Raw genomic sequence first — 15,248 nt, 5'->3', positions numbered from 1 at the left:
GAAATAGTTCATAAGGCTCACTGAACAGTACAGCAGATAAAGTGGGCCATGTGAGAAAGGTTAAGCTACAACTGAAACATACAGTTACTAGGTTTTAGGAAACAAATACTAAGTGGTAATGTCACTGTACTAGCAACAAATTATTTTGTAAAATGCATGGTGCTCCATTCTTCGCTTCAACCAACACCTGTGCCCCAGACTGCAGTAGTAAAGAGATTTTGAAAATCGGCTGTAGAACCAAGCATGCAAACAGCAAGTGTGCAAAGAAAAACAAAATCTGATATCTTTTCTCTCAAAGGATAGAGTGCGCAAGAAAAAACCTCTCGGCTAGCTAGACATTGCCTAGCTATGCAAGTATGCAACAAGCATCAACAAAGAAAAAACTATAAATTATTGTTTCCAAGTCTAAAGACAAAATGGGAGCACAGAATCCCCAAATTTTGAACATAAAATGCATGCAATTAAATTACATATTAAAATTTGCACTCAAAAGAAAAGGGGTAGATGTTAAACATCATTCTCATGATACAGAGCATGAACTTTGTCACACAGCCTATGTCATCAGTGATTTGATGGGTACTTGTGTCTACGACTTTCTACGGACATAGGAATATTCTGAACAAAGGGTACCACCTCAGGTCTGCCAACTAGATTTTCTCATTAATTAACTTGGTAGGTTTTTCTGAATTAAGAAATTTGTCACCAATTGAAGAGTCAGATCCTGATATTGACCTTCCATCTCCCTCTTGGGAGTCACAACGACCACCAGATGAATTGGCAACAGCACACGTTTACACAAGACCAAAACACAAAATCTCATTGCCTCCTCTGAATGCACAAGCACATACTGTATGCTTGATCACAAATTTGACCTGAGAATACATCGTGTTTATCTGGATGTAATTTGCAGCTTAAAATTGGCCTTGTTTCGGCAATGGGTATTTTTTTATTTTAAAGTACTTTCTCATATCCCATCTTAATATGCAGAGACCACTGTAAGCAAATCGCAGGTGGCTCTATAGTGCAATCAAAACATTACTGTTTGTTTGAGTCCTGGCATGTCCGCATTGAATGAACAAATGGTGTGGGTTTGGGTCGGAAGTACCTGTTAGTCTCAACAGGTATGTAGGTGTCAGGGCAGAAGAGGTGATAAGAGAGTTTGGTTACCAGTTTTGTTACATTATTTTTGCAATTCCATTTAGTGACACAACTGGTGCAGAAAGGACACACTTCACTTCAGTGAACTTATGGACTGTTATGTGTATGCTGCTTAACTACCATATTTTGCATCTATGCATTAAAACTAGGGTTTGTAATCCAGAGAGGCTAACAGTTAGCAAGCTAGCTTTGAAAGCATAGAACCCGCCCTCGTTTCAGAGGTGTCTCCAAAGCCACGCTCTTGATCCAGACGTTTTTTTCATTGTAGAAGTTTCTAACATGGCCTTTCTTTTCTTGTTTCTTTTTACTGGTGCTTCAGGAGGAGCATAAGGTAGCTGCGGTTCGCCTTCCATTCTCACGCGCACTCTGCACAGCATCAAGGAACCTGTGCTGATGACGAGTGATTGTCTGCATGAACAAGTTGTGCGACGGTATGCAAATATAGATCGACAGACAGGAAGGACATCCTATCATTACATTCGGACCAAATGCAATGATTGGTCGATAATTTTTTTGTCAAATTAGAATGGTATATTTTTACCAGCAGTACATGCCAGCGATGATCATAATTTCAGAATGTATGGCCAGTTGTGCTAACCACCGATAATGTTAGAGCGACAGCAGTAGGAACGCCCACTAGTGACATACAGTGCAAGGACTAGCAACATTAAATGACGAGCAAGCATAATTTCCTCGCTTAGTTCCAAGTGGAGCTTCAAAGATATGTTGCACTGAATGAAGTGGTGTGGTGGTGGTGTAGTGGTCTAAGCACATAACTGGTAATCAGCAGGACACTGGTCCTATATTTTGGTCCCCAAAACACTTCCAACTACATAAGATGATAATAATGTTAACTATATTTTGCTTCTAACATACTGTGGCAGGGCGGAGGGCGGGGCCGGGTCGTGATTCTACACACCCGGTCCCTTATCAGGCTAATTAAGCCTCCGAGAGGGATAAAGGCAGACTGTGGAGGATAGTGCGGGAGAGAGAGATCGTTTACGGACATGTCCGTCATGTGTGTGTTATTGTCTTTTGTTTAAGTTTATAATTAAAATATAATTTATTTTGCCAAGCCAGTTCTCGCCTCCTCCTTTCCATTGAACTACGTTACACTGGTGCCGAAATCCGGGAAGGAGGAGGGATACGCCGTAGTAGATTTCTCGCCACTACCATCCACCCCAACGGAGCAGCCATGGCCATCTGCCGGGGGACGAGGAGCCCGGCCGCCCGGAAGCGGAGGACAGCCGCCGACCACGAGGGGAGAAGGGGCTCCCATAACTGACTGCCTGGAGCGGTCAGGGCCGCTGCCAGGGGCGGAGGAGTCCCCTACCAGCCGCTGAAACGCGCCAGGGTCTGAGACCGCCAACAGCGAGCGGGGAGGAGCTCGCTGCCGACCGCCTGGAGTGGGAGAACCGCTGCCAGGGGCGGGGGAGACCCCTTCTGTTCCCCGAGAACGTGGCGGGGCATTCCGTCCGCCAGGGGCTGGAGGACAGCCTCCAATCCGCCCGGAGAGGCACGGCTGTCGTCCGTTAGAGGGTGGAGGAGTGGCCGAGGAACAAGCTACGGCGTATCGGAGAACTGGCGAGTACGTTTTTTTGTTTTTCCTCTCTCTCTCTCTCACTGCTGCTCCGCGTTGGCCTTTTCCCTCTCGTTACAGTGTTTTTTGGGGGGGTACTACACTGTTACAGGAAGTACACCCCCATTTTTATTATTTCTGTTTCCCTCCCCTTGTCCCTTCCCTCATCCAGGTAGACAGGGATGACCTGCCGGCAGACGGGGCGAAAAGGCATGCCACACCCCAGGGAAAGGGGGGGGGTATACGTCATGCCTGGGGGTCCCCAGCCTGAGAGAACAAGGGAGGAATGTGGCAGGGTGGAGGGCAGGGCTGGGTCGTGATTCTACACACCCGGTCCCTTATCAGGCTAATTAAGCCTCCGAGAGGGATAAAGGCCGACTGCGGAGGATAGTGCGAGAGAGAGAGAGATCGTTTACGGACATGTCCGTCATTTGTTTATATGTTGTTTATATAAGTTTATAATTAAAATATAATTTATATTGCCAAGCCGGTCCTTGCCTCCCTCCTCCTTTCCATTGAACTACGTTACACATACATTTAACAAATATGTTCCCACACCACACCTAAAAGAATCCTTGTCGCAGAGTCCTGAATTTAGTTAAAATTCAAAACTGTAGAAGACCAAAAGTTATTGATGCAAACTTGCCATTTCATAATTCGTAGAAATTTGTGAGGGCTGATGGAATCCTTGTTGTCTATTTTGAGTAAAACCAAATGAGAAAATGATCAAATGACACAGTTGTGATTCTCACTGAGATTTTAATGATAAAATATTTTTTTGTTTTAAATGTGACGTGAATCGTGAAGAAATGTGAAATGTGAAAAGAATATTATAAAAATATCTATGCAAAGCAAAAGAATATTGTTAATTAACAGGCATGGAAGGAAAATTGGAGGTTACAATGCTTGGACTTTACAAAGTGACAAATACGGTATGTTAGGGTTTTTCCTGTTCAAATGCACAATGGAAAATGTATAGCAATCCAAAGCTTAATCAGGCCAACAACAGTAAACCAACAGTCAGAATACCCACAAAAGAATGGAATAATATACAGTATTCACATTTTAAACAACACATCTTGTTTCATGTTGAAACCCTGTGCTAGTTGGTTATTTAGTACTGGAATAGTAATAAGCACCCCCTCAGGAAAAAGAGATGAAGTGGAAAATTACTGACTAGGAAGGACTGCACCACTGTGTGATTACACATAGGGGGTGTCCACACCACTGACAAAGGAGAGCCCCAGAAAAAGACTCTGAAGTAAATAAAAAAAAATAGGCCTATGTAAAATATTGTTAATGCAAGCAGTGAAACGATACAGTATTGTAAAACCATTTTGCCAAACTTATGTTGATCATTATAACAATGAAAAGCTGTATCTTCTTAAATTTAAACTAAATGCTGTTGATAATCTGATTTTTATTCAATGTGACCAATAAACGCATGCAAACAGTGCTGTTTTCATATAAGTCATTTAAGTTCAGAAGTCTTTTTACTAGTTTCTGAGCTACCAGATGAGCCAATCATGAAGCAACACATGATATAGAAAATGAGCACGGGGGAGGGGTGGCAACAATGGGACCATACCATATGCTGTGTGGGGGATTTTAGGTGTTGTCTAACTGGAAGGTGACGTTCACGACAACATTATTGTGAGGGTAACAAAAAGTAAAAGGCGAGTTCCATTGCTCTATCGAAATAACAGACAATGCTTTATGTATTTTTCATTTTTATGTATATTTCATGTAGTATTAAAGAAATTGTTCACATAAAATTTTTAAAAGATGTTGGGCAGAATGTCCAACTTTTACATGCAACAAGCAAATTATAGTTTTTTTCTTCCAAGCTTCGGAAAGGCAAAAATTCAAGAAATGCCCGAATCTTATGGACTTTTTTGATACTTTTATGTTGTTTTTTTTGAGAGCGTGGCAGTAATAATCACCATCCACTTTCATTGTACGGAGAGGAGATGCATGGACATTCTCCTTAACATCTCCTTATGTGTTTCATGGGAGAATGAAAATAACAAAGGGTTGGAACATCATGGCGGAGAGTAAATTATTGTTGGATGAGCTTTATCTTCATGACATTATGGATCAAATATAACACAAACAACATGTACATTTTTTACCTTATATATATTTATTTGAGATGACAAGATATAATATAGCATACTTAGAATACTAAGAAGATTGTGCCTTCTTGATATTACAGCCCTGACGGAGAATACCAAGAGCACAGACATCTAGGCTGTTTACAGACTCGTCGTATACTGGAGTCATCCATGGCTATTTTAAACCTCTACATGAATCGAAGTATTCAATAAAGGCCACTGAATTTTGACAAAAATTATAAATATAAAATTAACATTCTTCCATTACCTAGAGACTGTTATAGATGGTAATTAGACTGAATAATTGCAACTTGTTTTTTAGCATTTTACATTCAGTAATTAAAAGATAATTTCTTATCTTGAGGATGTTGCTGTGAGTTCATTAAATGTTATGGAATATATTCTGCTAACTAATACCTCTCAACCTAACCCTCATAATTTATTACTAGTATTAGATACTTCTAAAAAATGTATAATCAATGAATATTCCAAGTAGTTTTAACATTAAAAATATGTACAAATTATAATGCATTATCCATGCAGCACTAATAACTAGCTACCTAAATCTTAGTTGTTGTTGTTCACAGTGCCGCAATTCAATCAGGAAGTAAAGCTGTGCTGCCAGAACCGGTTTCAGCCAGTTCTGCTCTATTTTTTTCACTCAGGATATGAGAATCTCTTTTCCCTTCCATTCCTTTTTCCATTTTTTTTAACAAGTGTTTCTTTTGACAGTAATATTTCATAGCATTTCCTTGGAAAGTCTGTTTTCAAATAATTGCACTATTTATTTTATATCTATCTCTGGAAAAACAGGAAGAAATTACTCTATTTAGATATATTTCCCTGTTGTTGTTGTTTTTAATGAAAAGTAAAGCACATCCAGAAATTGTACTATACCATCATTCATTAAAATAGCTTAAAAGCAAGGGGCGAACTGAATCATGTACTCATAGAATCGAGAGTTCAATGTAGTGCCAAACACAGCCTGCATCGGTTCTTGCCTTTTAAAGTACACTCAGACCAGATGTCTGTTAAGAGACTATTTGTCAACAACTGTCACACACAACATAAATGTGAAAACATACCTAGAAAATGAATTGTACGGCAGCACAGCTACCCAGCGATTCACTGACAAGCACAGTCTTTCCCCTCCCCCTTATGAGCACAGCGAATGTCAATGAGTTAGTGGAAAATTACTGACAGAACGGGCTATACCATTTAAGAGATCTTAAGGGTTGGAGCGCATAAGCTAACGTAATCTTATATGTATCCTAAAAACAGACTATGAGCAGACCTATGTTCCAAAGAAGAAAAGGAAAAATAATATATAAATGAAGCAGTCATTAAAGCTGTGGAACAAGTAGACATTATGAGTGGAAATCATCAGGGACCTGGCGATACAATATTGATATCTGGGTCATTGTAACATTATGATCCTTTATGTTTAAGTGTATTGCATTTTAAAGCTAGGGATGTGCACAATTAATCGATTAATTGAGGACTTGTTCTGCACTAGCTAGTGAACTACTCGAATGTAGCAAATTGACTGTCCTTTGCACTGTGGCAAGGTGGAGGGTGGGGATGGTCGTGATTCCACACACCCGGCCCCTAATCAGGCTAATCAAGCCTACGAGAGGGATAAGGGCCGACCGGAGATGGCAGTGCAACAGAGAGAGAGAGTTATGGGCAGCTGTCCGACACCTGTGTGTGTGTTTGTCTTTTTGGTTCAGTTTATTACTAGCTGTGGTTCCATTTTGTTGAGATGTTTGATCAAGGAGCTCAGTTGAGAGACGCTGGCGTTGTTGGTGTGTGCTTTCAAGCAAGCCAGGTGTGGCAACGATTCTATGAAATACTTAAGCATTTAATACAATGTACATTTTATGTACATATGTGTTGTTGTACTGTACATGCATTTAATTACATCTGTAGTTACACTGTTAATCATATTCCTAATCCTAAACCTAACCCTACACCAACCCCTACCTTAAACCCTAATCTAAACCCCAACCTTACTTAAACTGGAATTTATTGGGATCTTTTACTTATTTGTTTCTCATTCATATTCACCTGTGCTTTGTGCAACCTTAGAACGAGGCTAGTCAAATACGCATATGAAACAATGTGTTATTAATGCTGTTGTAAGTCTCACTCATGGTTTGTCTATAATGCAGTCACATCAGTTAATTTAAACAATTATCTTTTTCACATGGACATCAGAAAGACATTTATTGCGAGAAAGCTGCTAAAGACACGAAAGTCATGGCTTTTATATTCATTGTATGAGGGCCATACTCTTTACTCCCATATATATGGAACTTGTTCAGTAAGCAGCTTTCTCCACAGCAACATAATTTCACTGTTTACATAACACTGTTCTTCGGCAGAGACCTAGGTGTGTTAAATCTCTCTTAATCCCTTTAACTAGTTATGGAAAGGAGTTCTTATTTACATGATGTTAAAGACCGCTGCTCAGCAAATATCCTGGAATAAGCCGTTTTCTTAAAGGTGTCGTAAGTGATTTTAGCCATTCTGGAACTTCCAACAGACTTAGCCATTGAATTAGCCACACCTCCTCTTTCAAAAATCCCACACTCCAAAGATGTGCATACACACACAAACACACTTGTAGACCATTGTATTAGAGCACAGGGAGAGGAAAGAGTTTTGCCGTCCGACCCGGAGCTATATCTGACAGGTAAAAAAACAATCACTTAGCACCTTTAAGTGCATGTAAACAGAGTCACTGTGTTGTACCAGTTGTTCTTTGGCTCAAACAATCCACCATTATCAACTTACAATGGCATCGACAAAATAGTGGAGAGTAAACCAGTGAAACCTTGTGAGATCTCAAATTGGTTGCATAGCAAAGAAACTTTTACATTTAATGACTAACAATGAACTCCATCTTCTAATCAACCTTTTCACTTGACTTATGTTCATGTGACAGTATTGTACCAGACAGTGACTTTCTGACTGTCCAGAAGTTGACCACTGTCCACAAGAGGTCAGAAGGTTGCTTGCAAAGAGTTGTAAATAGCTGTCTAACTCTATCCTATTCTTTGGTGGTGGATGAACAGATCGACTTGACTGCTCCAAAGTTGCTCCACAGGGCTCATATTTTCCAAACAAGGGGGCCTATTCAGGAATCTGAACTCAGGTAAATGCACCTTCAACCAGGACTGGATTTCTGGGCAAGAGCACTTAAGCCTAACACATGTTCATTTGAAACAGCCCATTCAGGTAATACACAGACCCCAAAGGTTTCAGATGTTTAGAAAATATTGTCCTAATGTTTCCTAAATGGACACATCTTCAAATCAGCACAGTGCTTACACTGGTCTGATCTGTTAAAGTCTGACAAGATAGGCCAAGATAGGCACTTGATGTGGACTTGCAGTCTTGAGGACTTGCAATGGCCACCATATGCTTGTGTCTGCTAAATTCACGAGATCGTAGGGTGTCTCGCTAAAGTTTCAGAAGGGTAATCCCAAGCATCCCTTTTGCTAGCACTGTTGCAAGCTCCACTGCAGACTTCTACCTGAATGTCTATGGGGCAATACACCGCCAAAGTGTGGACTAGGAAGATGACCAAAAGGACTAAGGATGACATTTGGGATAAGACCATAGATCCAATGCTTTGTTGAGTTTGCCACATACACTTCCCGCATCCACTTCTGTCGACTCCAATCACTAGAACCAGGACTCAGACCATTCTACTATTCTTTTAACATCTGGTGTCCAATAGTGATGTTCTCTTGTCCACAGAACAGCCCAGTGATGTAGCTGTTCCCAAAGGGACACAACAACCTCAAGCAGATTTATGACAATGGTGTAACACGTTCAACTTGAACAATGCATTATACATTCACTTAGCACTGTACACCTATGTATTCATGTGATTATCTAATCTCATGTGGCAGCAGTGCAATGCATAAAATCATGCATATACAGGTCAGGAACTTCAGTTAATGTTCACATCAACCATCAGAATGGGTAAAAAATGTGATCTCAGCCGTGGCATGATTGTTGGTATCAGACGGGCTGGTTTGAGTATTTCTGTAACTGCTTGTTTCCAGGGATTTTCACTCACAACATTCTCTAGAGAACGGTGCCAAAAACGAATCAAGAAATCAAGTGAGTGGCAGTTCTGCGGATGGAACGCCTTGTTGATGAGAGAGGTCAACAGAGAATGGTCAGACTGGTTCGAGCTGACAAAAAGGCTACGGTAACTCTGTACAATTGTAGTGAGCAGAATAGCATCTCAGAATGCACAACACATTGAACCTTGAGTCGGGTGGGCAACAAAAGCAGAAGACCACTACGGGAAATTTAGGTTCATAGTGCTCCTAATAAAGTGCTAAGTGAGAGTAGATGCACATGCCACAAGTGCCTTCAGCATGTTATCTGGCTTTCAAATTCATATATGGAACTCGCATGCAACATATGGAACAGTAGCATGAAAAAACCCCAGTAGCCCCTTTCCCACACTGAGTCCTGGTTCTCCCCAAGAGGCACTTTCAGGAAGAACTTTTTTAGAGGAACTAACTAGACTAGATTCCAGAAGAGACTTTTCCCTCTTGCATCTGCATCTATAAAGGGAATACCCTATGACGGCGTAATGTAGTGGTAATAATTTTTCTTCTGACATTGTTTGCATGCGCGATACAATAGCAACAACAAAATCAACAGCGATGGAGGATGCCAGAATCAGAGCTATGCTTTTGCATGGGCTATTTTACACAAACTGTGTCAGCAGGTTACAGTCTTTACACTGGGCTGTGAGTCACGCGGTGCTGCGTCCCTGAAGCCGCAGTGAGTGGAAAGAGGAGCCCAGCCTATTTTAACCACATAGAACATGCTAAACAAAAACATGTTGAAACTGCACTATATTCCAATTTATTCGTTTACATTAAAGACTTTTTAACTCAACATAAAAACACTGTACTGAACTACTCACACTTTGACTGAAAAAGACTCCTTGATGTAAATTAACATTCAGTAACAGGCACTCAACACTTTCCTCATGTAAATTAGATTTCATGATGGTTTAGTTTATAATAGTTCTCAAATACCCACTCTCAACATTATTTAGGTCCAATATCACAGGAAAAACCTGATACAGTAATGTAGAAATAACTTTATACATATTAGTTCAGCAACTGTCACAAAGTACAGATGCATCGAAAACTCAAACTGCGTCTCCCGTTGAAGTTACACAGCAGCAATGCACATCCCTCGCACACTTTGTTGGTTGGGTTTTTTTTTTTTTTGGCATAATTTGTTGGTTTTATGTTATTTAATTTAAGGAAATTGAAAAATTAGCACAATCCACTGAAGAGCAGGCTAGCAGCTACAAGTTTGTACACTCATGGCGGCTGCCAATTCTTTGCATTTCTCATTCCTTTGTGTGCCACATTTTCATGAAAGAGATAATCCACCCAAAAATGAAAATGTTGTCATCATTTTTTGTTGTTCCAAACCCACAAGGTACTGTGTTCTGTGGCGCTATCAAACATTGCTTTGTTTGAGCATCCCAACCAGTCCAACATAGCAACAATGACTCAACCAATGAAATGAGTTTGGGGAAGGCCTATCCAGATGCTTTTCAATTCTTAAATTGTGTATCCTCGGTTCCTCCCTCCTTCGTCCTAGAGCCCGTGACCTGGAAACCGATCAAAGTCCACCATCATGAAAGATGTATCAATTCTCTAAATGCACCACAAGGAGGCGAGGACAGAGGACAGAGGAAGCTTCTCGAGGATGCTTGAGCAAGGAAGCGCAGGAGCATCCTATGCGGAAGACTTTGGTCTAATCACCAGACACACACATTAATTCTCCTCCCCTTCACCTCTGACACTACAGTTTTAATTATGTTTCACCTTTGCAGTTTAAATAAACTATAATTATCACAAATATTACCAGTGCATCTTAAATTATTAGGTTCTATTATGAAAATATCAATAATCATAGTTTCAACTATAACATAACGGCGAGCGTCCCGAGGTAATCAAGCTGTGCAGAAACTATGCTTTGAAATGACGTGAGTTAGCCGGACATTTCGTTTTACTAAAACATTTTGCTTTGATTCCTCCGTCCTCTTTTTCTTTCCTTGCATCCTTTCCTCGTTTCCAAAGAGGGAGGAGCTAGGAAGTGAGGAAAGGAAGTGATAAAAGGAAAAGAGGATACACAATAAGATACATTCTGTTTAATCTGACCAGCAGGGGAGTGATTGGGGAAACCTGTTTGAATAAAATAATTACATTTTCAATACCGTTTGGTAACACTAGTGGAGCAGAAATTACACACTTCAGATTTTTTTTAAAAAATACAAAAATAATCATAAACATCCATTCATATACACAATGTGACAAAGTGAATCTGCAAGATTCATGTTGACACATAACCATATTGAATTAAGCAGGATCAGACTAACTTCATGCTAGACTGATATAAGGTGTTTATATCAGAGAGAGAGAGAGAGAGAGAGAGAGAGAGAGAGAGAGAGAGAGACAGACAGAGAGAGAGAGAGAGAACTAACCTGCATGTGCAGTGTATGTTTTGGACAACTATTTGCAAAATTTGTATCCACTGCCTAAAAGCTTAGTCTAATGTGTAAAACAATAATATTGTAGTTGTCTCTTTTGGAAATAAAACTTGTATTAAAAATAAAAAGATATTTGTATTAAGTTGAATCGGTCACATAAATGCAAATTTAAAAATTGCATACACCGTGTATTTCAAGAAAAATATCTGGGGCTAATTCATCTGATTTGAGTTGAATTGTGTGACCATTAAAATCAAATACAATGTAGATGTGAAATGTAGTTTTAACAAATCAAGATATAGGAAAATAAAATACGTTTGAAACGCTGAATTTTAAAAGTTATCGGGAATATTGGTACCGACATTTAGTTTTTCAGAAAGTCGGAAGACTCACCTATTGTTTTGGTCAGTCCGATGCGCGTAACAGCCGGTATCTCCAAAAATTCGTTATCACGGGGATATCTTGTTATAATATGCTTTTAAACTCGGCGCATTAGCAGTCGCGGATTCTATTGGCAACGGCTTTATTGTCAGCACCCAACGGAATCAGATACAGTCACACAAACGGCAGCACAAGGTAACAGACTGTAGGCTACAATGAAAGCGCGGTTGACTGCACTTCAACAGTGTAGTTTGCTTGGAGATTTGCGCTCTCTTCCTCTGTTCAGCAGTACAACAAGGGGGAGGAGAAATTTGTTCCGCGGGATAACATGAGGGGCGAAAAAAAGCACCTCCTACCAGACCCAGTAGGTGTTTTCGACTTGAACTGCAGCTCGACATGCCGATCGGCGAGATTTGCCGGTTGCAGTCGGGGAAGTTGAAAAGAGAGCTGTCAAGCCGGACACTTGAGCGTCTCAGATAGACAGATGTTTGAATTTTACATACAAATAACCAGAAACATTGTTCATTTGATAAGGTTATGTGCTGTTTAATACAGTTGTTTGTATAAGAATATTGTATATTTTAATACCAAAAAAGGAGTCAGTAGGCCTATTTGTCATATTTTTTTTAAATTATGAATAAACATAATATTACTATGACAAACTCTCACAATTCATTACTATGAGTTGTGAGAGTTTTCGCGGAACTGGAGGTGTCATAATAAATAGGTAATGGCATACTAATATGAGTCTTATTTTCTGCCATAGACTGACATAGCAGATCGTAGTAAGTTTTGTGTGAGATGTATGCGATTGCGAACGCAGCCCATGAAACACGAGTAACCGTTGCCATGTGTGAGTCTGGCCAATCATGAATGAGCGGTGTCATCATTCAGAGCTTGTGCAGCTCCTCTGGAGCAACTGCAGGGGCTGCACTAGCCGGCTGCTTTCGAATCGCTCTCGCGGTATGGCATAACGGTGACGCGGCGGTGGTGGTGCTGGCGGTTCAAGTCGGACAAAATTTCTAACCGACATGCACTGCTTCAAGTCCAATGTTGATGGTCTGCGCAGCGCTGCATGAAGTCGAACACATCTAGTATTATACCAACTAAGTTTAAAATATATCAGCAACAATTAATGTAATGTACAGGGCATTTTTAAATGGTTTAGAATGTTCACAACACTTTTCGAAGTGTTCTCATCTCTATACACTGTGATCGAATATTAACAAATATTAAACTTAGAGATGAATTAGTAAAAATGCCTGGTTTGACGACTTTTATTTTTACCGACATTTACTGTGTTTTGACTGTACACAAACGATGGTCTTAATGGCTCTACAACTGCTCTTCTAATATAATTGTGCACCTGGCTTCTAAAGTGAAGACATATGTGTGTTGCCAGTAGTAGATATGGTTGATATGGGTGACAGTTTGCTAATTTTACTTTTTAATTATAGAACAGCCACATAAATATTAACAGGGAAGGCTCACGTGATGAGGGGAAGGGGGTGAATGTGAGAGGGGGATGGGAGCTGTGAGCAGTGGGAGGAGTTTTTTGGCTCTTGAAAATTGCTTTCCAAATCACCCTTAGAACAAACCAGACCAAAAAAAAAAAGTCAGGATACTCAGAAGCAGTGTTGCCAACTTAGCAACTAGCGACAAATCTAGCGATTTTTTGACAAAGCATAGCTACTTCCGTAGAAGAAAGTCGCCAATACTGCCCCGCAAGCGCGTGGTCTTGCTTTCCTGCCCAGACTCGAAGGCACATCTCTCTGCGTCTACTCTGTTCAGTGAGACTGACAGAGAGAGAGAGGTGAGCAGGCGAGAAGACAGAGCAGCGCAATCAGTTGACAGCACAGCAGCTGACATAGACGTGAACGAGCTTCGCATGTGCAAACAGCATTCAAAGACCAATCACGAATCTGTATTGTTTTTGTAAATATGCACATAGTATTTTTGTCAAATATGATTGAGTTTTTTCTAAACATGCACATCGTTTTGTAAATATGCACATCGTTTGTTTTTTTTTGTAAATATGCACATAGTGGTTTGTTATGGCTGAACGCTGTGTGAGAGAAAAGATAAGAAAGTTACCGTCGCTTCTAATTTTCTCTCTGAGTGATTGATAGATATAGGGAATTAATAGGGTATTACAGTATGTACGGTAAGCACAGAGAAGAAAACACATGTAAAGGGCGGACACTATGCAAAATGCAAAATACGTCATTTGCGATGACGTCACAAATATGTTAAATAGCATATGACGTCATCTAGCGACATTTAGTGACTTTTCAAGCAGGCTTTAGCTACTTTCCATTGAAACTAGTTGGCTAGTTGGGTTCTTTGCTCAGCGAGACATCTACCCACTTCCCGAAGCATCCAGGCAGGAGCTGTATCCTTTGAGATATATATATATATATATATATATATATATATATATATATATATATATATATATATATATATATATATATACTGTATATATGTATACATGTAATATTCCGTCCAAGTGGCATAAAACACTATAAAAGAGCCGCTTGTGTGTACGTGTCTTTTTAAAGATCTTTTTTTGCTGACTTGGAGGATCTTGCTGTGATACGTCGATCGATCGCCACATGGAGGCGTAGTTCACTGATGTGGTTACAAGAGTAGGGGGATGTCAAGAAATGGATTGATTACCTGCAGTCATCGGATAGGGAATTATCTGCTAATGCACTAGCAACCAAGGTGGATTTGGAGTATGTCTGGGAGAAGTTGGAGGTTGTGGAAAACCGTAGCCAGTGGAATAACGTCCGTATCGTTGGAATCCTGGAGGGGGTAGAGGGACAGGTTATGGTGAAATTCCTGGATGGGCTCTTTCAGAATATGCTCGACATAGCAGGCCATAAGCTGGAAATCGAGCGAGCTCACAGGGTTCCTGCTCAGCAATCCGCAGAGGGAGACATGCCCCGATCAATTCTGGCTAAACTTCTGAGATCATCCGATAAAAATCTTATGTTACATGATGGAAGGAGTAAAGGAAGGCTTTCTTGGAAGAACCACAGCATTTTCTTGTTTCCAAATTTTGCGAACTCGACAAGAGAAACGTGAAAGATTCAAGGAATGCAAGGAACTGTTTTTTTGTACAAATCTTGTTGTACTCACAGTTTTATGGATGAATCAGCATGCTCTTTGTGTTTATTACGCCTATTGGCTGGAGTTTGTTTTGTGGAGTATGTCTTGCAAAGACATTGGAGTAAGTCATTTGCTTGTACTGACGTTGAAGCTGAGTGGGCTGGCTCACTGAACATTTAGTCGATTGTTTGAAGAATCTGCATGCTTTTTTTGTGCTGGTTTCCGCCTATTGGCTGGAGTTTATCTTGTAGAGTAATATAGATGATCTTTTGCTGTTTATTTCTGTCTCACAAAATTTGATAGAAACATGGGAATAATGGGGGTTAAAAGTTGAATATGTGTATATATGTATTGATTT

General features: G+C 40.2%; 1 protein-coding gene across 2 annotated transcripts in view; it reads right to left on the bottom strand.

The window, feature by feature from the left end:
* Positions 1-12,047, bottom strand: part of LOC127644265 (activating transcription factor 7-interacting protein 1-like) — a 66,783-nt gene extending 54,736 nt beyond the window's left edge. The window contains exon 1 of one of the 2 annotated variants that reach the window (XM_052127364.1): positions 11,789-12,047. The gene's annotated coding sequence lies outside the window, so the exon portion shown is untranslated. Of the gene's footprint in view, positions 1-5,936; positions 5,956-11,788 lie in introns of those variants that run through there. The other variant, XM_052127369.1, reaches the window with a different exon arrangement.
* Positions 12,048-15,248: the final 3,201 nt, after the last annotated feature.

Source organism: Xyrauchen texanus, chromosome 5 (genome assembly GCF_025860055.1).
Source record: "Xyrauchen texanus isolate HMW12.3.18 chromosome 5, RBS_HiC_50CHRs, whole genome shotgun sequence".
Classification (NCBI taxonomy): domain Eukaryota; kingdom Metazoa; phylum Chordata; class Actinopteri; order Cypriniformes; family Catostomidae; genus Xyrauchen; species Xyrauchen texanus.
This window is presented reverse-complemented; position numbering and strand designations above follow the sequence as displayed.